Source organism: Helianthus annuus, chromosome 3 (genome assembly GCF_002127325.2).
Source record: "Helianthus annuus cultivar XRQ/B chromosome 3, HanXRQr2.0-SUNRISE, whole genome shotgun sequence".
Taxonomy (NCBI): Eukaryota; Viridiplantae; Streptophyta; class Magnoliopsida; order Asterales; family Asteraceae; genus Helianthus; species Helianthus annuus.
In genome coordinates, this window is record NC_035435.2 from 64,431,775 (window position 1) to 64,455,138 (window position 23,364).

Consider the following 23,364-nt stretch of genomic DNA (forward strand, 5'->3'; position numbering starts at 1 on the left):
GGTCTCGAGTCGAAACCAGGGGTCTCGACTTGCATCCCTGCTGATTGTAGAACACCTGCCAGCATTGTACTATCCAATAGAATTTCATTTTTATGATTTGGTGTACTATCCAATTAAATTGCACAAACATGTTTTATTGTCTAATCATTGATTCAAAACAGATCAAATACACCATTTTTCAAATATTCAAGTCACATTCAAACATGTTCTTCACATATTCAAATATTTCCTATTATATTCAAACAGGTTTTTATCACTTTGCACATAGTAAATCAAACAGTTCCATCATCATCGACTACTAACTCTAGTGTAACCAATCAATACAAAAACATGCTTGTATACGATTTATTATCAACATTCATCCATTTAACATTCAAACCCGCAAACACTTATTATGCTACCTATTCCTTCATACAAACGCACATTTTTAAGCATATAATTCATAAACCATGAGTAACATCTTCCTACACAATCACCACTCAACACTTTTGTGTGTTTGACAAGAAACACTAACCGGTTGTTGTGCAACTCAAAAGGTGTGCAAGAAAGTGATAAGGTGGAGTCCCCGAGTGATGATTTCAAGCCGATCCGAAGGCCCTTTTTGTTGCCGGTTGGTTCCGAGTAGAAGGGAGGAGGATGATGGTAGAACCTTAGGGTTTTAGTGATAGAGAGAAAGAGTAGGAGAGTGTGTGAGAGTGAGGGTAAAATGGGGGAGAGTGTAAAGGAGAGTGTGTGTGGGCTTTGGGTTTTATACTCGTCTCGAGTGGGGTTCATCGGGTTTGTGGCCCAACCGGCCCAACCATTAACTGTTCACTCGAGACCACCGGTCTCGAGTCGGGTTTCGCGGTCTCGGCCCACTACATACATATATACTACATATACATACTTAGTAAAAGGATCACATAGAACATCAAGATAACACGCAACTTTCATTTAATAACGTATATACACACAATGTTATTACAATATATTTGCTCGGGAAAACCTAGAGTGTCACATTATCCCTAAGTTTTACGAACTTTTGTCCCGAAAGTTAAGGCAGCCACTGACAAGCTAGTATGAGTGAGAGCGTTTCAATGGGGTATCACAGTAATGTTTTCCCATTTCCAAACTGGGATCTCTGGTTGCTCCAATAAACCAGAAGGACGCCGATGTTCAGCCTTAACCTTAAGACAAGTAAGGCATTTTGATACATATAAGGCGATGTCTTTCTTCATACCAGGCCACCAATACTGAATACGAAGATCCTTATACATCTTATCTGAGCCAAGATGAATAGAATAACGAGACTTATGGGCTTCGTCCATAAGTAGGGTACGAAGATTATCTTGGCTTGGGACCCACAAACGGTCCATAAAATAATACGATCCATTGTCCTTCAGTTCCAGATCAGGTGATATGTGATAAGGGAATTCCCTATCCATCAAACCTTGTGAAACACAAGATTGTTGAGCCTGAGAAATGCGGGCTTGGATATCAGATTGAGCTTGAACATCAGATTGAACACGAACACAATGAAGCTTAGTACGTTCCTTGCGACTCAAAGCATCGGCTACGACGTTCGCCTTACCAGGATGGTAGCGAATTTCGCAGTCATAGTCGTTTTGAAGCTCCACCCAACGTCGTTGCCTCATGTTGAGTTCTTTTTGATTGAAGATATGCTGAAGACTTTTGTGGTCTGTGAAAACCACACATTTTGTACCGTACAAATAGTGTCTCCAAATCTTAAGAGCGAAGACAACTACACCCAACTCAAGATCATGAGTGGTGTAGTTTTTCTCACGTATCTTCAACTACCTCGATGCGTATGCTATGACTTTGTTTCTTTGCATCAGCACACAGCCAAGGCCTAGTTTAGATGCATCGCAATAAACGACGAAATCATCATTGCCCTCGGGCAAAGTTAGGACAGGCGCGTCGCAAAGTTTTTGTTTCAAAGTCAGAAATGCTTCCTCTTGCTTGAATCCCCAATCAAAGGTTTGTTCTTCTGAGTTAGAGCAGTTAGAGGAACTGCAATCTTCGAGAAATTTTCAATGAAGCGGCGATAATAACCCGCTAGACCAAGAAAAGAACGAACTTCAGTAGGAGTAGTAGGCGTATCCCAATCCTTAATCGCACTGATCTTGGAGGGATCTACATGAATACCTTGTTCGTTGACAATATGTCCTAAGAATTGAACCTCTTTAAGCTAGAATTCACACCTGGAGAATTTGGCGAAAAGGTGTTCTTTCTTTAGGAGTTCCAAAGTAAGACGAAGATGTTGCTCATGATCAGCTCGTGTCTTAGAATAAATCAAGATGTCATCAATGAAAACGATGAGGAACTTATCCAAATAAGGCTTGCAGACCCTATTTATCAAGTCCATGTAAACAGCAGGAGCATTAGTCAAACCGAATGGCATGACTATGAACTCATAATGCCCATAGCGAGTGCGGAACGCTGTCTTGGGAATATCTTCTTCATGCACACGGAGTTGATGATATCCAGATCGCAGATCAATCTTTGAAAAATAAGAAGCGCCTTGCAATTGATCCAAGAGATCATCAATGCGAGGTAGGGGATATCGGTTCTTGGTGGTGAGCTTGTTAAGCTCACGATAGTCGATACACATCCTAAAAGACCCATCCTTCTTCTTGACAAAGAGAACGGGAGCACCCCAAGGTGAAAAGCTAGGACGGATAAAGCCTTTGTCAAAGAGTTCCTGAAGCTGCTTAGATAACTCTTGCATCTCGGACGGTGCAAGACGATATGGAGCTCTGGCAATGGGATTTGCACCAGGTACGAGATCAATACGGAACTCGACTTGGCGTGCTGGGGGTAGACCAGGTAAGTCTTCGGGGAAAACCTCAGAATAATCCCGAACAACAGGAATATCTTGAATCGATTTACCTTTGCCCTTATCTGCTACAACCTGTGCCAAAAAGGCCACATAGTTCTTTCGCAGATACTTCCGAGCTGGAGGCTGTGCGGGTTGGTTGGGAGCTGCCTGGTTAACCTGGGCAGTGACCGCAAAATTTTGGGAAGCCTTACGCTTCCTTGACCCCCTTGAGGAACCAGAATCCTTTCCCTTCTTGTTTTGACCTTTCTTGCTATCTTCTTTGTCAGCTGCCTGCTTCTTACCCTTGTCACCCTTTTTGTGAAGCTTTCCCTTTCGAATCTGCGACTCAGTCAGCGTCGCTGCTAACTCGATCGCCTGACGAAGTGTGGTAGGGTTACTACCAGTAATGATGTCTTGTACCGAGTCAGGTAGGCCGTCGGTGTACCTTTCGATGGCCTTGTCAAGTGGGGCAACCATTGTCGGGCAAAGCAGACTCAACTCCTCAAACCTATCAGTATAAGCCCGGTGCTCGCCACTGTATTATTTTAAGTCATCAAACTCTTTCTCCAAAGCTTGCTGCTCATGACGAGGATAGAATTCCCTCATCATTAGTGCCCTAAGTTCAACCCATGTCTGTGCTAGAGCAACTTCTGCACCGCGATCCCTCATAACCCCGTTCCACCATGTAAGAGCCCTCTTCTGAAACACACTCGAAGAAAACTCAACCTTGAGATTGTCAGGACACTGCACGTGACGGAATGTATTCTCAAAGCTCTCGAACCATTGAAGAAGCCCAGTTGCTCCTTCAGAACCACTAAACTTGAGTGGTTTAGCCGAGTTAAAATTCTTGAAATTGCATGGAGCATTGTTGTTGTTGTTGGCTTGGTTCCATTGAGCAAAGAGATTTGGGAATTGAGCAGCCATTTGCTGCGCAATAATTTCTGCCAGTTCGGCAGTCGCTATCTGGTTTTCGCGTCGAGGAGGCATTCTAAAAGAGGAAAACATGAAAGGAAACAAGTGAGATGATTGGATGAAGAGAATGAGATGAAACAATTTCAACAAAAGCAAGGATGGTGGTTACGCATCGCAAAGCAAACAAGCGACACACAGTGTCTAGTCAAAGTAAATGGGTCAAAAATAATGTATCGCGAAGACATGTTCGCCTATAAGTGAACACTCACCCCAAGAGTTCCCAGGTAAGAGTGATTGGTCCGATTATGTGGATTTGTACGAACACTCTAGCCTTAGACAGAAAACTCATGGTATAGGCATTCACTCTTCCATTTCGCACGTGTTCACACTATTAAAACCCGAAAACCTTGACGAGATTTTTGAAAATTCAAAGGGGTTCAAAACCATATAACAGAGGGTTCAAAACCTAGTAATCAATCATCCTAGAACAGATGATTAATTTTCAAAGCGGATTCGGAATCGAGGTTCTCGTTGTGGTCATCACCTAAGGATAGGTGAAGTGCATGTTTTAAAATCTAAACACAAGATAACTTGTGTTAGGGTCCTAGAAAGTTATAGTCTAGGTCAAAGCATTACTAATAACCTAATTCCCTATAACCATTGGCTCTGATACTAACTCTTCTGTCACACCCCGACCGCGTATAACATGCAACCGCGGTGGAAACGTCGGGGAGTGTTGAGTCAGGATTAATTGTTTCACAACTTTGGCATACAAAGTTATATTTTATTTATCAAACAAACGTGTTACATTGTCTTCAAATAGGAAATAAAGAGTTTATAACAAAATTAAACTTAGTCTATCTTCGTTTTATGTCTCTAAGGCATAGGTCCGCCCTAGTATCACAATCATCATCCAAAGCGACAGCTCCTGAAAACACATGTGAAAGTAGGTACGTCAGCATAAAAATGCCTGTGAGATACATAGGTTTTGTGAAAATAGAATTCATGACCTATGTTTGTGAAAATATTTAGTCATGAACCTTGTAATTTGCTTTGTCTTATAAATCATATGAAAAACGATAGGATCAGATGATATGTATAAATAAAATGTAAGGTTAAATGAAAGTAAAAATGAGTTTGTATAAGATAAGTTGTTTGTAAAACAATGTCTTGTGAAGAATATGTTATTTGTGTAAAATGCAATATGTCTATACTGAAATGATTTAAATAATGCTACGATAGGTAATATTATACAAACATTTATATATAAGAAGTACCAGCGGCGTATCCACCATGTTTGTATCATATTACATACGCCACGTTACCCAAACCATTTACCCAAACCAACCACCATGTAAATTGTTCATGTATAAATCCATTGTCAAGTGTTATTGTGTAAACTATATCAAAATGTTCATGTCTAATGTAAACCACCAAATGTGTATATCAATGTCAAATTTTTTATGTTTAATGTAAATCATATAATGTGTATCCAAAATATCATGTATGGCATGTGAAATATATCAACTAGGCCATAGGTAAAAAAAATACACAAAAACAGGGTATTGAATTAAACATAGTTTAAGTCAAAGTTATGTTTTGTGGAACAATTGCATGCTATACTGATACAAACATTTATGTGGTATTGTGAAAATGCATACATTCAAGCCTTTGTGACTGTGGTGATAGACCTTTAAACAAATTAAATGTCTATATGTGTTATTGTTTATTGAATTCGGTCATTCCTTCCAATCCAAACAAACCCGAGATTTCAGGAATGGGAGTTGTCAAGTCCTATGGTACCACTACCTACTAACGGGCGGCATGATCGGTGTTAATGAATGTACATTGTATAATTTAAACAAACCAAATGTCATACCAAAATGTAAGCATGTGATGAATAAATGTACTAAGTATGCATACAATGGGCATACATAGCATAAAATGTAATGTAAAACAATGTACTAAGTACGCACACAATGGGCATACATAGCATAAAATGTAATGTAAAACAATGTACTAAGTACGCACACAATGGGCATACATAGCATAAAATGTAATGTAAAACAATGTACTAAGTACGCACACAATGGGCATACATAGCATAAACTGTAATGAAATCGTGTACTATAAACGTACTAATGAACATAGCAAGTATATGATGTGAAAGCAGGAAAGCATGAAAGTAACAAGTAGGCACATGTGTTTCACCCCAAAACAGTTTGGAAAACAGTAAAAGAGGGGTCTATTTACTCACCTGAGATTGCTTTGAAGTCCTTGTATAACAACCAAATAATGCTAGAGATCACGGATATCAAACGGCACCTAATATAGGTAACTATGTTAATATACCGGACCTAAATCGGAGGATTTGGATAGAATGAGGGTTTGTAAACCAAACGAGTATGGAGACTCGTGTAATATGATTTAACAAAGCCTGCATATGAAAATGAAACCTAACCTAAGTGCTTACGACCCATTACGACCCGTTTAGGTAGCTTATGCTACCTTAACGCGTCGTTCGCGTAAAATGCGTTTGGAACGCCTAACATCGTGACCATAAGGTATAACCTCGGAAGGTTATTCCCTATACAGCTATGGTCACCTAATGTGTTTGGTCGGATCCTAATGATCGACCAAATGGGTCGGGTTCGAAAGTATAAGTGATTGTTTAGATCGCTTACCTTACGACCCTATATAAGCACTATACTAAAAGTGACGAGTTAAGCATGTTAACACATGCTTAACTAAGTTTAGAAAATAGGTTCGGTATCAAAACAAACGGTTTTGATACCCACGAGTAGTTTGGTCACAAAATATGCAAGAATGCGCATTTTGGCCGAAACTACGACTCGTCACTGAGCCTAGATAACGTGGTAATCAGTAGGTATAGTCACTATGGACTATAACCATCGTGATCACGCTCACGTTATGAAGTTCCAACGAACTTAGTGTTGTCCATAAGCTGGTCAACGCAGAAAGTCAAACAAAGTTTGACTTTAGCACTCGAAAAGCGATAAAAGAACGAAAGAACACTTACGAAGGGTCCCCGAAAGCTAATCTTGATCCAGGAGCTCAGGTATGAAGCAATGGCATCAACTTAGAGCTCTTTGATCAGATTTGTGGGTTTAAACAAGAATGGGGGGGTATTTATAGGATATGCAAGACCGTTAGGATCGTTTCTTGAATATCGTGGCTTGATCTCATTCGTACACTTGTCAAAATGTTGTGGTATCAAAATGTGACCCCAACCCCAGAGATTGTGAAGAGGCATTGCCCCTTGGATGCTTGAAGGGCCATTTTTCAGCAAGAAAAACGAGTTTCTGCATCTGCAGGGCTGACGCGGGCCGCGTAAAGGTTGCCCCTAGGCTTACGCGGGCCGCCTGGAGGTTCTGATCAGAAGCCAAGTTTCAAAAATGATAGTTTAGGTCCCTGTTATGGTTTAAGGCCATTTCCGACACGTTCAAGGCCCGTTAAGCCATCTTTAAGGCCCTAAAATGATGCCTAAACATTGAGGACATGAAACATGCTCAAAAATATGTCGGATGTTGGTTCGTTTGGCCGTACGATCGCTATGTTCGCTTAATTACGACGGAATGCGCATAAGCGCGAAAAACGATCCAAATTGCGCGACGGATGGATTTTTCTCATGCCAAACACTAAGGCATAATATTAAGATGCTTGCATAAATTTTTGGATGTCCGGATGATCCAAAAGTGCAAACTTATGCATTTTTTGACACTTTTAGTCCCTGAATGATCCAAAAGTTTATTTTAGCACACCGAACACCTCAAAGCCTATTTCTAAGCTTTGTAAAGGATATTTAAGGTGTGTTTAACTTATGGTCATGTTCCAGAATGTTTGTTACAGTTCAAATTGGCATACTTTTGCAGTTTGTCAAGTTTAGTCCCTGTAAGCGAATTAACTTGTTTTTGCCATACCAAAGCCTTCAAAACTTATTTCTAAGTTATGTAAAGGTTATTTAAGGTATGTTGAGTATATGTTGATGTTCTGGAGTATTTGTCGCATTAAACTGAGTACGTTTACGCACCAGTTTGCATATAATTCTCTAGAAAGCGATGTGGAGTTTAAAATCGAACAAAAGTCAAAACATAAAAAATGTAAAACCCAACCAAACAAACATTGCGATCAAATAACATTGTTTTATTGATAACTAAACTGTTCACAATGTTTTCAAGCACAAATGTTACAATATGGGTAACCCCCGAAATCTTGTTTGAAAGATTTTCTATTTCTGACATAGTAGGTCTTTGTGCGTGATGATATCGGGGGTATTATACCAGGACTTCTGATTTTGCAGGAGCAATAGCCTAGTCCTCGTATAATACTTTGCATAAGCTTTAATCTTAAAGCCCACCCTCAGCATAAAAATGATGAAACATTGAAAAATGCTAATCATGTGCTGTTGAAGAAAAGATCCCCAAACGGGACACACCTAAAGTCGAGCCATCATCTCTTTGTCGGAACGGAAGTTCTAACCTGAGCTCTCATGGTTTCGCATTTACCCGTTTACAGATATCATTAGTGTACACTCACCTGTAAGACTGAATATAGGAGTCTGGATACGATAGTATATTCAAGAGGTGGGACACGCGAATAAGATCAAGTGCTTAAAACATTTATCTCGTATCTCGAAACAGTTGAACTTTGTGTGAAAATTTAAGTGGATCAGTATACTGACAATCTACGTGAATTGTTTAGAACTTAAAATGTTTAAAGCTTAACGGTGTTAGTGATTTGTCTCATAAACTGATATGATCCTCTTACACGAACTCATAAAAATATTGTCTGTAAATATCTTTTTACTGTATTTCATCAAAATCAAAAATCCAAAAAGATTTTTAGTGTGTTTTAGCAAAAAATTTTGAAAATACAAAAAGGATTTTCGACAACTGATGTTGAAAAGCTGTTTTTCCAAAATCCGAGTCCTAAACATGATGAACAAAAGGGTTGGGAGAATTTTTTTAGAAAAATGTTGTTCTTTCTAAGTGGTCATTAGAGATTTTAAATGTTAATTCACTTTGAACAACACCTGCATGTGATTTCTAAAATTGTAAATTTTAAAATTTGAGAAATTCATTGTGAGGTAGAGGATGTGCAGGAATGAAGTTTGGAAAGAGCCAGGTTCTGACTCCTGAGAAAGCCTGAGCAGAGTGTGAGCCAGGTCACAATCCTAGAACGAGAATTCTAGACTGCGATCCCAACTTATCGAGAGTAGGAGTCTGAAGACAATTAAGAGTGGTTAAAGTCAGCGATGAATCCTGAGATCCATGCAAGTTGCTGATGCTGAAAAAGGATAGAGCCAGGATTAAGATTCTGAAAAAAGAATCAAGAGATCTGATCAAGAGAATTAGAAAGCTCAAGAGCCAGATCAACCTTCAAGGGGAAGAACGAGTAAAGAAGAGAAATAGATTGATCGAGGATCCGTACAATGGAGAATCTTTGGAGAAAGCGAGAAGACTGATAAAGACTAAAGATTTCGAAGACTCGACACTGAAGACTACGTCAACATCCAAGGGGGAGTCTGTTGGTGCATATGTCTGTCGACTTCATCTTGTATCGAGTCTTGTATTAGGGTGTTTAGATCAGGGCACATAATTCGAGAAAAGTATGAAATATGTGGGAAAGACCATTTCGCACGAAATGGAATCTTGGCCATTTCGCATGAAATGGAAGGTCCATTTCATACGAAATGGAGATGTCCATTTCGTGTGGTCGTTTGGTGCGGAATGGCAATGCCTATATATACTAGTTCGTGCCAAGTCATTTGTAATGATTCGATTCCGGTAGCGAAGCTCTGCCGAAGTGTCTCCAGCATTGTAAAACGATCTGATATCAATACAGAGACAGTTTAAAGTGATTTCTTGTGCAATTCAGCTGAAGTAACTCGGATACGTTTGTTTCCGCCACTCGTATTGGACGAGATCTCTTCTGAACGACTCGTTTGGTCATGCAAATGATCCTACAGATATCTAGGAGAGTGAAGAGGTTTATGAATAGAACAGGAAGGAAGTTCGTGGGAAAAACTGTTGGTTTTGATAAGATCAAGGTTAGGTGCTTCAACTGTCAAAGCTATGGACATTTTGCTAGGGAATGTCAAAGAGCAAAAACAGAGTCTGCTAGTCAAACTTCAAACAACAGGAATGCATCTAACAATTCTAGCTCAAAGGCTTTGATCTCTACTGCACGAGAGGGATCATATGACTGGAATGTTCATTTGGAAAATGATGAGAATGTTACTCAGCCATTCATGGCAGAGATAGTGCCAGTTGATGATGATGAAGCTACTGTGGGAGATGTTGAAGCAAAAGTGGATGCTGATGTAAAGATAGAGATTAAAGCTGAAGGAGATAAGGCTGATCAGACAACTGAAGCTGAAGAAGAACAGCTAAAGTCTGACTATGAAAAGGAAGCTGAAGAGAAGGAAGCTAAATATAAAAGAATGGAGGCTCAGCTTGCTGCTCTCATGGCCAACCTTGACAAACCAACAGGAGAGGTACAGTCTAATTCTGTGTGTTTAAAATGTCATGAATTACAGGGTGAGGTTGACAGGTTGTCAACACAAAATCAAAGTCTGGTAAACGAGATGTCTAACATAAAAGAATCAAACTTTTTTGCTAAAAGAAACGAGTCGTTATATTTGAAGAAGATAAAAGGTTATAAAGGTTAAATTGAAGCTTTAACCTACAAATTAAATGAAAAACTTCAAATCATCGACTTAGCACATGACATGATGAGTGAAAAGACAAAAGAGATTTCTGAAAAATGCAAAGAGTTGCCAGATGCACAACTCAAAATTGTTGAACTTGAAAAGAAATTAAGTCAATTCAGGGACTCTGCATTTGTAATGAAACATATGATGGGTGGCTTGAAGAAAAGTAATGACAAAACCAGTGTGGGCTTTCATGGTTTCAATGAATTTCCACCTCCTGTTAGTCATGACTATTCTTTCTTGCCTAATGAGGATGAGCTAACAGACTTTATGTCAACTACACCAAGTAGTTTTGCATCAAGTCAAAGTGATGGGTCTGAGAGTGATGATGCCAAGAATAACAATAACATGGAACCTTTGAAAAAGAAAAATTCACCTCCTAAGAGTCAAAATCAAACTTTTGTTAAAAAGGTTAATTTTGTTCAAGGTAGTGATATGAAAAACGAAACCACTGTTATTGAAAACGAATCAAATGTAGAGTTTGCAAAAAATAAGAACATAGAAAAATCTGAAATTAAGCAAACTGAAGAAAATCCTAACAAGGCATCATCATCTGATGAGGAATCTGGCTCAAAGACTTCAGCTAGGAAGTCTTCGAAAAGGAGATCGTGCTTCAAGTGTCACACAAAGGGACATGTAACTAGCTGCTGTCCTACCAAAAAGACTGAAGCACAAGTTAGTGAGAGAAAGAGAGAGAAGTCACCAGAAAAGGGTGGTGATAAAAAGTAGAGAGAGAGTCTAACTCTCCAAAGAAGTCTGCGCCTAAGCAACCAGAGGGTGTTGATGTAGGTGTAGATAAGGCTGAAAAAGGAACTCCACAAGTTCCTCGTTTTCAAAGAAATCAACCAAGATTTCAGCCTGAATCTACATCAGGCGGATATGAGAGACCTAGAAGCAGTTCACCTAGAATGAACAATTTTAATGGAAACTCAACTAATTTCAGAAGTCAATGTCAATATCAAAATCGATACCAAAATAATGGTGGTCAAACTTTTTATAATAATGGCTTTAGAAATTATAACAGTCAAGCTTCTTGGAATCAAAATTCAAGATATCAAAATCAAAATTTTCAAAGGTCAAATAGTCCAAACACATATAGGAACCCTCAGGACCATAGATCTAGTGGAAATCAAAATCAAATTCCATCAACAGGTCTGAGATCCACGACTCCTGTTAGGTGTAATGGGTATTGGATGGATGTTCCAGCAGTTGGTGAATTTGGACGACCCAAGACCATTTAGGCTTGGGTCCCCCAATCTAACTAATTTCTTGGTTAGTGTGTGCAGGAGCTGATAAGGAGGATTATCAACTTATGGTATGTTGATAGTGGCTGCTCCAGACACATGACGGGGGATGCGAGATTGTTGACAGCGTTTGAAAATTATGATGGTGGACATGTAAACTTTGCTGGTGCTAAAGGTGGTAGGATTACAGGTCGATGAAAAATGACCAATGGGAAGATCACACTAGACAAAGTGAACTATGTTGAGCAGTTTAAGCACAATCTGATGAGCGTGTCACAAGTCTGCGACAAGGGTCACTCGGTCCATTTTACCAAGAGTGAAGCATTAGTGTTGAAGCCAGGTTTGGTGATTCCGGACGATTGGATAGTGATGAGAGCGCCAAGGAGAAATGACACTTATGTCATGGACATGGGTGCTAAGGATCCAACTGCTGTGGTGGCGTGTTTACTATCAAAAGCATCTGAAGCTAAATCGATGTTGTGGCATAGGCGCATGGCCCATATTCACTATCGTAAAATGAACTATATTATTATAAATGAATTAGTGAAACGGGTTCCAATGCAGAAGTTTCACGTGGAAGATAAATATCTTCCATGTCAAAAGGGAAAACAACATAAGAAACCTCACAAATAAAAAACAGTAAATTCCATAGATGCCCCTTATGAATTACTTCACATGGATTTATTCGGTCCAGTGAACGTGAGGAGCATAGGTGGAAAATACTATTGTCTTGTTGTCACAGATGATTACTCATGTTATTCATGGGTTTTCTTTTTAGGTACAAAAGATGAGACAGCGGAAATGCTGATAGATCTTTTTACAAAATTGGAAAACGTACATGAAGCAGAGATCAAGAGGATAAGGAGTGATAATGGCACGGAGTTCAAGAATCAGATTCTAGATCTCTACTGTCTTCGAAAGGGAATTGAACATCAATACTCCACTCCTTATACGCCTCAAGAGAATGGAGTCGCTGAGAGGAAAAACAGGACGTTGATTGAAGCCGCTAGGACTATGCTTTCAGATTCAAAGCTTCAAGTTCTTTTCTGTGGAGAAGCTGTGAATACAGCTTGCTATGTCCTAAACAAAGTTTTAACCATTAAACGTTTTAATAAAACATGTCATGAACTTATGTTTAACGAGAAACCAAACTTAACAGACTTTGAACCATTTGGATTACCCTGCACCATTGTGCGAAATAAAGATTGTCACACCCCCAAAATCCACATGCGGAGTACCACCGCTTGGAGGCGTGACTGACCAGGATCTTAACCATCAATCACATTGAACTCATAAGAATAGGTGAACAATACTTTCATTTATAAACAACAAGTGTTACAATGTTTCACAGTTTACAGCAGAAGCATATTTAAATCAATGAGTGTTTATAAAACCACATGTAAGTTCTTAGTTCTTGTGTTGCGTTTCCATGTATCTCGACCCATGAGCACTCCAGCTTCCCAGACAGCAAGTTCCTTGGATATGCACCTATAAGCCTGCAAGGCATGTAATAGAAAGTCAACAACAATGTTGAGCGAGTTCACAGTTGTGTTCGTTCATTAGGTCATATATCGTATTAGTTCGTATCGCAACCCTCTCAGGCATGTATGCGAAAATTAGGGAAAGTTCTCAAGTATTCTAGACTAGGTATGTTTGTATCGCGGCCACCCGGCACCTGTGCGAAGTTTTAGCGTATAGTTCGCAGCCTTCCTAATCATGTGTGCGAAGATCAGTCATATTATCGCAGCCAACCCTGGCATGTGTGCGAAGATCAGTCATATTATCGCAGCCAACCCCGGCGTGTGTGCGAAGATCAGTTCTATAAGTATCACTAGTCTAGCAGTATCTTAACCAATCACCTTCCTCACCCGAGGATCATATCATTACGTTCCATTATCTAGAGAAGTACAAATAAATAAATCAATCCCATTCCCACCCTGGGAACCCCATGCCTTGGCTGTGTGAACTCACCTTGGTTTGCTCGGTATGCTAAGTACGTGCTCACAGGTAATCAGTCAAGTCCTATTGTATGCACGTGTAATAAATCAGTTCATGTTCGTAATGATACGCATGTAATCTATGTCACAAAGCGTTAGACAGTTAACATCATGTATCACATAAGCAGCTAATCACATTCATGCAACTCAAGCTTTTCATTCAATTAGGGTTTACAAGTCCTTGGCATCCCAATAAATGTGATTCGTGTGGTAATTGTGTACTGAATAGCATGAGATAGTTTGTTCACGTATACGGTATCATCCGTCAACATACAATATCATACAGTTATATACAGTAGTGAACAGTAGCATGCGATTATATTCAGAAACATACAGTAAGCTTTATCATTGGTGTTTGTCATAACTCAGACACTTATTCACCTATTCATACATATAGCATCAACAAGCCCGGATCATGTGCTCATTATCAAATGTCGGATTATATTTATATTCAATCATAAGGTCAGAACAATATAACACTCAATATTCGGACCACATACTACATCATAAGAAGGTCGGATCACATATACCATTTATAAACTTTGGATCACATTCAACATTATAAGAAAGTCGGACCACCTATACGACTTACAACCTTCTGATCATATGCACTGTAAAACTCGGACCAAGGGGTTTGTGTTTGTGGCCTAAAAACTCGGACAAAGGAACATGGGGGCTTCCCCTTCAAAAGTCGGACTAAGGGTGGGGGCTTCCCTACCTTAAAACTCGGACCATCCATACAAATCCATAAAGTTCGGACTTTGTGCTTAACTACAAAAGTCGGACTCCCCCTTCATGTATAAAAGAAGTTCGGACTCCCCCATCATGTGTAAAACTCGGACTACCATGAGTAATAAGTGACCGGACCATTATGCCTCCTAAAACTCGGACTACTTGTTGTGTATATAAAATTCGGACCCCTTGCTTTTATGTGAAACTCGGACCCCTTTAATCATCAAAGGTCGGACTCATCAACATATATAAACTCGGACACCCTCTAATACATATAAACTTCGGACAGAGCATCATTAAACTCGGACCCCCTTTGTGTTGTTTTAAAAGTCGGACAAGCCCAAGAGTTAAAACTCAGACATCAACATAAGGGGTTAAAACTCGGACACATCATGATAGAAAAGATCCGACATGCTATGTTATGTAAAAAAAAGTCGGATTCATCATCATTTACAAACTCAGTCAACGACATTAGGGTTATGAAACTCAGACATACATATTCATTCACAAAACTCTGAGAAACAATTCAATCATTCGTTCTTTGCATCATAACAGTTACGTTTCTTGGTTTCTAACCCTAATTTCATACATATTGACGGCATAATCATAATCAATCAACCTATGATCAACAACAACAATCATTACAGGAATAATCTATCAAGTATGCAACTAATCATCATCATAATCACAATTATCCAGAATCAAATCAAAATCACAGAAGTATCATATGAGAGCTAGGGTTTTCATGAACACACAATCAAGAATTGATAATGATCAAACAATCAATTAGGTTTACAAGTATTACAATAATCGATAAACAATTACCTTGAATGATTCTAGTGAAAGAGGAATCAAAAGTGCGGAAATGTCTTGTGCCAATGATGATGATGGTGATGATTGCTAGAGAGAACCAAAGAAGTGAAAGTACGTGCTTGGATTTTAGTGTGGGGTTTAGTGAATGATTTAGGGTTAAGTATTACTAGGATTTCACTAATTGCCCTCTACATCCTCAAGTATTAGCTTTTACACAAGTACACCATCTCACAACAATTTCACAGTTTCACCACCAAGTTTATGCATTTAACAAATTTATCACAATTAACACATAACTATGCACAATCACACAATACACTTCATTGTATCAAACGTATACGATTCCATAGCAATTAATTGTGCAAATAATCAACTAAACAATACAAGAACGTGCAATAAATGCGAAATAGAAATCTTGGAAATTCGAGTTGTGACATTATCCCCAACTTAAAAGAAATTTCGTCCCGAAATTTAGCATGCGGTTACTGAGGAAGCTAGGTAAATTGTATCGTTTACTGGTTTTCCTGGGGTGTCACATCATCCCCCTGTTAATTTGGAATTTCGTCCCGAAATTCTGCAGTAGTAGCTTCAGTCTCAGTAGTGGTTGCATTGGTTCCGAATAACTGGGGGTACTTTTCTGTCATCTGGTCTTCGCGTTCCCAGGTGTGCTCTGGGCCACGTTTGGAGTTCCAACGAACTCGGACAAGAGGGATTCTCTTGTGTTTGAGGACCTTAACATCCCGGTCCGTGATTTCAACTGGTTCCTCGACGAACTGCAACCGCTCGTCGATAGTGAGTTCCTTGAAAGGAACTATGAGGGTCTCATCTGACAGGCACTTCTTCAGATTCGACACATGGAATACATTGTGAACTGCATCGAGTTCAGCTGGTAGGTTTAGTCTGTAGGCCACTTTGCCTATTCTTTCAGTGATTTCGAACGGTCCAACATACCGTGGATTGAGCTTGCCTCGTTTACCAAATCGAACCACACCCTTCCAGGGTGAGACTTTGAGTAAAAACCCGGTCCCCGTCCTGAAATTCCAATGGCTTCCTACGCTTATCCGCGTAGCTTTTCTGGCGATCACGAGCTGCTGCCATGCGTTGTCGTATTTGTGCAATTTGTTCAGTAGCGTCAACTACCATTTCTGGTCCTGTAATCTGACTATCCCCCACCTCTGCCCAACAGAAAGGTGACTGGCATTTACGTCCGTACAATGCCTCGAATGGAGCGGCTTGTATGCTGGTGTGGTAACTATTATTGTATGAGAATTCCACTAACGGGAGGTGCTTTTCCCAGCCGTTGCCGAAATCGATAACACACGCCCGAAGCATGTCTTCTAAGGTTTGAATCGTGCGCTCAGACTGCCCATCCGTCTGAGGGTGATAAGCTGTGCTCATGTCTAAACGAGAGCCAAAAGCTTTGTGCATCGCTTGCCATAGTTCTGAAGTGAATCGTGCATCCCGATCCGAAATAATAGAGGTGGGCACCCCGTGCCTCGAAACAACTTCTTTCAAGTAGATGTCTGCTAATGTAGAGAACTTATCCGTTTCTTTGATAGCCAAGAAATGAGCAGACTTTGTGAGTCGATCTACGATCACCCAAATAGTATCATTCCCGCGCTGGGATCTAGGCAGGCCAGTTACGAAATCCATGGAAATTTCTTCCCATTTCCACTGTGGTATCCTGGGTTGTTGTAGTAGGCCTGAGGGTTTCTGGTATTCTGTCTTGACTCTCGCACAAGTCAAACATTTGCTGACGTAAGTGGCTATGTGGGCCTTCATGCTAGGCCACCAATAGGTTGTTCTGATGTCGTGGTACATTTTATCCGAACCTGGATGTACCGAGTAGCGAGACTTGTGAGCTTCATCCATCACAAGTTCTCGTAAACCGCCATATAGTGGGACCCAAATACGTCCAGTTACATAGTAGGCGCCGTCTTCCTTCTGTTCTAATCGTTGCCTTGAGCCGCGTAAGGCTTCAGCCCTGACGTTTTCTGGTTTCAATGCTTCAACCTGAGCATTTCGTATCTGTGCAGGAAGATCAGACTGAATAGTGAGCTGCAAAGCTCGTACACGCCTAGGTAGAGTGTCTTTTCGACTGAGTGCGTCAGCCACAACATTGGCTTTGCCTGGATGGTACTTGATGGCGCATTCGTAATCATTAAGCAGTTCAACCCACCGTCGTTGACGCATGTTCAATTCCTTCTGCTTGAAGATATGCTCGAGACTCCTGTGATCAGTGTAAATAGTGCACTTGGTACCGTACAAGTAGTGTCGCCAGCGCGAAAAAAACAGCTCCCAGCTCTAAATCGTGCGTCGTGTAGTTCCATTCATGAACTTTAAGTTGCCGCGAAGCGTAGGCAATAACTTTATTCCACTGCATCAATACACAACCAAGCCCCTGTATCGATGCGTCACAATAGACCACAAAATCGTCCGTGCCCTCTGGCAATGAGAGAATAGGTGCGCTGCAAAGCCTATCCTTTAAGTGCTGGAAAGCAGTTTCCTGATTGTTGCCCCAGCGGTAGGTGACACCCTTCTGTGTCAGTAGTGTAAGTGGCTGAGCAATCTTTGAGAAATCTTTGATAAGCCGTCTGTAGTAACCCGCCAAACCCAATAATTGGCGTATTTCCGTTGGTGTACATGGTGCAGACCAGTTCCTGATCGAATCTACCTTGGATGGATCAACATGGATCCCATCCTTGTTTACTACGTGGCCTAGAAAGTGGACTTCACGAAGCCAGAAGTCACATTTCGAAAACTTAGCGTATAGCTGTTCCTTTCGAAGGAGTTCCAAAATAAGTCGTAGATGCTGCTCGCGCTCCTCCTGACTCTTGGAGTAGATCAGGATGTCGTCAATAAACACTATCACAAATTTGTCTAGGTAGGGTTTGCACACCCTGCTCGTAAGATCCATGAAGACTGCCGGTGCGTTCGTTAGCCCGAATGGCATAACTAGAAACTCGTAGTGACCGTAGCGAGTTCTGAATGCTGTCTTGGAGACGTCCTCATCCCGGACTCTCAGCTGGTGGTAATCCTGACCTCAGGTCTATCTTGGAGTAGTAGCTCGATCCTTGTAACTGGTCGAATAAATCATCAATTCGTGGAGGAGGATAGCGGTCCTTCACCATCACTTTGTTGAGTTCTCGTTAATCATAACACGTGCGGAAAAGCTTCTCTTCACGGGTATAACGGGGGCTCCTTAAAGCGAAAACTAGATCCGACGAAACTCGAGTCCATTAATTCCCAAAGCTGCTTAGGCAGTTCCTGCGACCTTCCTGGTGTATGGTAATAAGATGTACTAATAACAAAGGCTACTTCTAGCATGATACTGATCTGACATCCCACTTGACAATGTGTAGATAAACATGACAGTTCCTCTGGTAACACTTAGGGAGAAGTCACGTATAATTGAGGAATCCGCGATCCTTCCTTCCTTAGTCTTGACATCTGTGTTAAGGGTTAACATTGCAAGGTAATTCTTCCGTAGACACTCCTGGCCCTTCTTGCTGAAATGAAGTTGACCGTTGTTCCACTCTGACACGCTGCAAGAGGTAACATTTCTCGTACAAGGTTCTCTCCTCACTGAGTGTATGCATACGATATCCGGGTAGTCAGTCCACATGGCTACTGCGTCAAATCTATCAAGGGCAGCAGAAGGATGGTCGACGCTGATCACTTGTCCCACAGGGTCGAGTTTGCATTCCTACACTCATATGAGGTTTCAATAGGCTCGCCATCTGTCATTTCCATAGCAGGTTCGGTTTCGAGATGTACTAAAGTTGAGCCGAACAGTGACGAAGTGAATTATTACTAAGAGCACGAAGACCACCATGTTGTTACAATATTGGTGTTGTCCATACCAATCCTAATTACCCATCGCGAGTACCATATCCAGTGTTGTTGCTATTGCTACCAGAGCTCCCAAATCTGTCATTGTTTCCTTGGGTTGATGATGTTTTAACTTAACCCGTACATGGGTCGGTAAGGTGCTACGCTCATCCTCCTATCCGTCGTCGTTGCGTGTGGTTCGAGTAGTTCACCGTCTGAGGCGAGAGTATTGCAGATGTGATCACGCTTCGGGATCGGAGACGTCAACCCATGAGTGCCAATAAACGAGAAGGAGTAGGAAAGGTATCGATCAATCATTCGACGCGTGGACATCCAACTCAGGGACGTTCGTATAAGCATCTAACATTCTACACGGTTCGCTAGGTGTTCTGATGGGTGTTCTGGTAACACTCGACAACATCGAGTTTCGAAAGAATCCAACGATAATGGAGAAGTTCACGTTTAAGTTTGAGTAGGGAGACAATTACTGCTATGGCCCCTATAGGTTGGTTATGTTTCATATTGATCAAATATCAGGACAGAACCCCTTTTTCCACTTGTTAAGCCTTACTGGGACTCACATGCACCCCACATTATTATTATGTGTGCACCCACAATAATATTGCGATTTGCATGTTCATCTCAGCTCCTCTTAACTCATGTTAAATGGTTCCCCACACTCAAGTAGGAATCAAAGGTTATCACATAGCGTAGATTATGAAGGTTTAGGGTAAGACCACCCTGTCGGTCACCTATTACGTGAAAGTGTTCATAAATTCATATCGGTGTGCTAAACGTGCAATCCATGCAATATCGTATGTAGGTGTTCACTAGTTATGTAGTACAATGAGTATAAGAAAGACGAACCTTGCAATCTGGAGCTGAGTGTCATGGTCGTATTCCCGTTTTCAGAATCTATCTGGTTATAGTCTGGTTTTACAAAAACAGTTTTTCCCTTTTTAAAACTAAGTTCACTATAACCAATGGCTCTGATACCAATCTGTCACACCCCCAAAATCCACATGCGGAGTACCACCGCTTGGAGGCGTGACTGACCAGGATCTTAACCATCAATCACATTGAACTCATAAGAATAGGTGAACAATACTTTCATTTATAAACAACAAGTGTTACAATATTACAATGTTTCACAGTTTACAGCGGAAGCATATTTAAATCAATGAGTGTTTATAAAACCACATGTAAGTTCTTAGTTCTTGTGTTGCGTTTCCATGTAGCTCGACCCATGAGCACTCCAGCTTCCCAGACAGCAAGTTCCTTGGATATGCACCTATAAGCCTGCAAGGCATGTAATAGAAAGTCAACAACAATGTTGAGCGAGTTCACAGTTTATAGTTCAGTAATTGTGATAGTATAGTAAGCCTTGTGTTCGTTCATTAGGTCATATATCGTATTAGTTCGTATCGCAGCCCTCTCAGGCATGTATGCGAAAATTAGGGAAAGTTCTCAAGTATTCTAGACTAGGTATGTTTGTATCGCGGCCACCCGGCACCTGTGCGAAGTTTTAGCGTATAGTTCGCAGCCTTCCTAGGCATGTGTGCGAAGATCAGTCATATTATCGCAGCCAACCCTGGCATGTGTGCGAAGATCAGTCATATTATCGCAGCCAACCCCGGCGTGTGTGCGAAGATCAGTTCTATAAGCATCACTAGTCTAGCAGTATCTTAACCAATCACCTTCCTCACCCGAGGATCATATCATTACGTTCCATTATCTAGAGAAGTACAAATAAATAAATCAATCCCATTCCCACCCTGGGAACCCCATGCCTTGGCTGTGTGAACTCACCTTGGTTTGCTCGGTATGCTAAATACGTGCTCACAGGTAATCAGTCAAGTCCTATTATATGCACGTGTAATAAATCAGTTCATGTTCGTAATGATACGCAGGTAATCTATGTCACAAAGCGTTAGACAGTTAACATCATGTATCACATAAGCAGCTAATCACATTCATGCAACTCAAGCTTTTCATTCAATTAGGGTTTACAAGTCCTTGGCATCCCAATAAATGTGATTCGTGTGGTAATTGTGTACTGAATAGCATGAGATAGTTTGTTCACGTATACGGTATCATCCGGCAACATACAATATCATAAAGTTATATATACAGTAATGAACAGTAGCATGCGATTATATTTAGAAACATACAGTAAGCTTTATCATTGGTGTTTGTCATAACTCAGACACTTATTCACCTATTCATACATATAGCATCAACAAGCCCGGATCATGTGCTCATTATCAAATGTCGGATTATATTTATATTCAATCATAAGGTCAGAACAATATAACACTCAATATTCGGACCACATACTACATCATAAGAAGGTCGGATCACATATACCATTTATAAACTTTGGATCACATTCAACATTATAAGAAAGTCGGACCACCTATACGACTTACAACCTTCTGATCATATGCACTGTAAAACTCGGACCAAGGGGTTTGTGTTTGTGGCCTAAAAACTCGGACAAAGGAACATGGGGGCTTCCCCTTCAAAAGTCGGACTAAGGGTGGGGGCTTCCCTACCTTAAAACTCGGACCATCCATACAAATCCATAAAGTTCGGACTTTGTGCTTAACTACAAAAGTCGGACTCCCCCTTCATGTATAAAAGAAGTTCGGACTCCCCCATCATGTGTAACACTCGGACTACCATGAGTAATAAGTGACCGGACCATTATGCCTCCTAAAACTCGGACTACTTGTTGTGTATATAAAATTCGGACCCCTTGCTTTTATGTGAAACTCGGACCTCTTTAATCATCAAAGGTCGGACTCATCAACATATATAAACTCGGACACCCTCTAATACATATAAACTTCGGACAGAGCATTATTAAACTCGGACCCCCTTTGTGTTGTTTTAAAAGTCGGACAAGCCCAAGAGTTAAAACTCAGACATCAACATAAGGGGTTAAAACTCGGACACATCATGATACAAAAGATCCGACATGCTATGTAATGTAAAAAAAAGTCGGATTCATCATCATTTACAAACTCAGTCAACGACATTAGGGTTACGAAACTCAGACATACATATTCATTCACAAAACTCTGAGAAACACTTCAATCATTCGTTCTTTGCATCATAACAGTTACGTTTCTTGGTTTCTAACCCTAATTTCATACATATTGATGGCATAATCATAATCAATCAACCTATGATCAACAACAACAATCATTACAGGAATAATCTATCAAGTATGCAACTAATCATCATCATAATCACAGTTATCCAGAATCAAATCAAAATCACGGAAGTATCATATGAGAGCTAGGGTTTTCATGAACACACAATCAAGAATTGATAATGATCAAACAATCAATTAGGTTTACAAGTATTACAATAATCGATAAACAATTACCTTGAATGATTCTAGTGAAAGAGGAATCAAAAGTGCGGAAATGTCTTGTGCCAATGATGATGATGGTGATGATTGCTAGAGAGAACCAAAGAAGTGAATGTACGTGCTTGGATTTTAGTGTGGGGTTTAGTGAATGATTTAGGGTTAAGTATTACTAGGATTTCACTAATTGCCCTCTACATCCTCAAGTATTAGCTTTTACACAAGTACACCATCTCACAACAATTTCACAGTTTCACCACCAAGTTTATGCATTTAACAAATTTATCACAATTAACACATAACTATGCACAATCACACAATACACTTCATTGTATCAAACGTATACGATTCCATAGCAATTAATTATGCAAATAATCAACTAAACAATACAAGAACGTGCAATAAATGCGAAATAGGAATCTTGGAAATTCGAGTTGTGACAAAGATAAACAAAAATTCGGTGAGGTGGCTGACGAAGGCTACTTTCTAGGTTATGTACCCGAACGAGTCGATCATAGGTGTTCTACTCAAAATGAAAGGCGGAAACATACATGATGAGTTGAATTCAGCTAGATTTACACTAATAACTGTCTTTGTATTGATTCTGAAGCAATTACAGATCTGAAGACACTTCGACAGAGCTTCGCCGTCGGAAAACACCAAAGTAATTTCGTACGAAATGATACGAAATCACAACTATATATAGGCGGACTAATTCCGCACGAACCACACTCACACGAAATTACATACATGCGAAATTACAAGTCAAACGGAATTACAGACTAATTCCGCGCGGAATTACTAAATGATACTTCATACAGAATTAATATCTTCATGCGGAATTAACTGTTTGTCTCATTTCTCGATCTTCGTGCCATGTGAAACGCAAGACTCGATACAAGACGAAG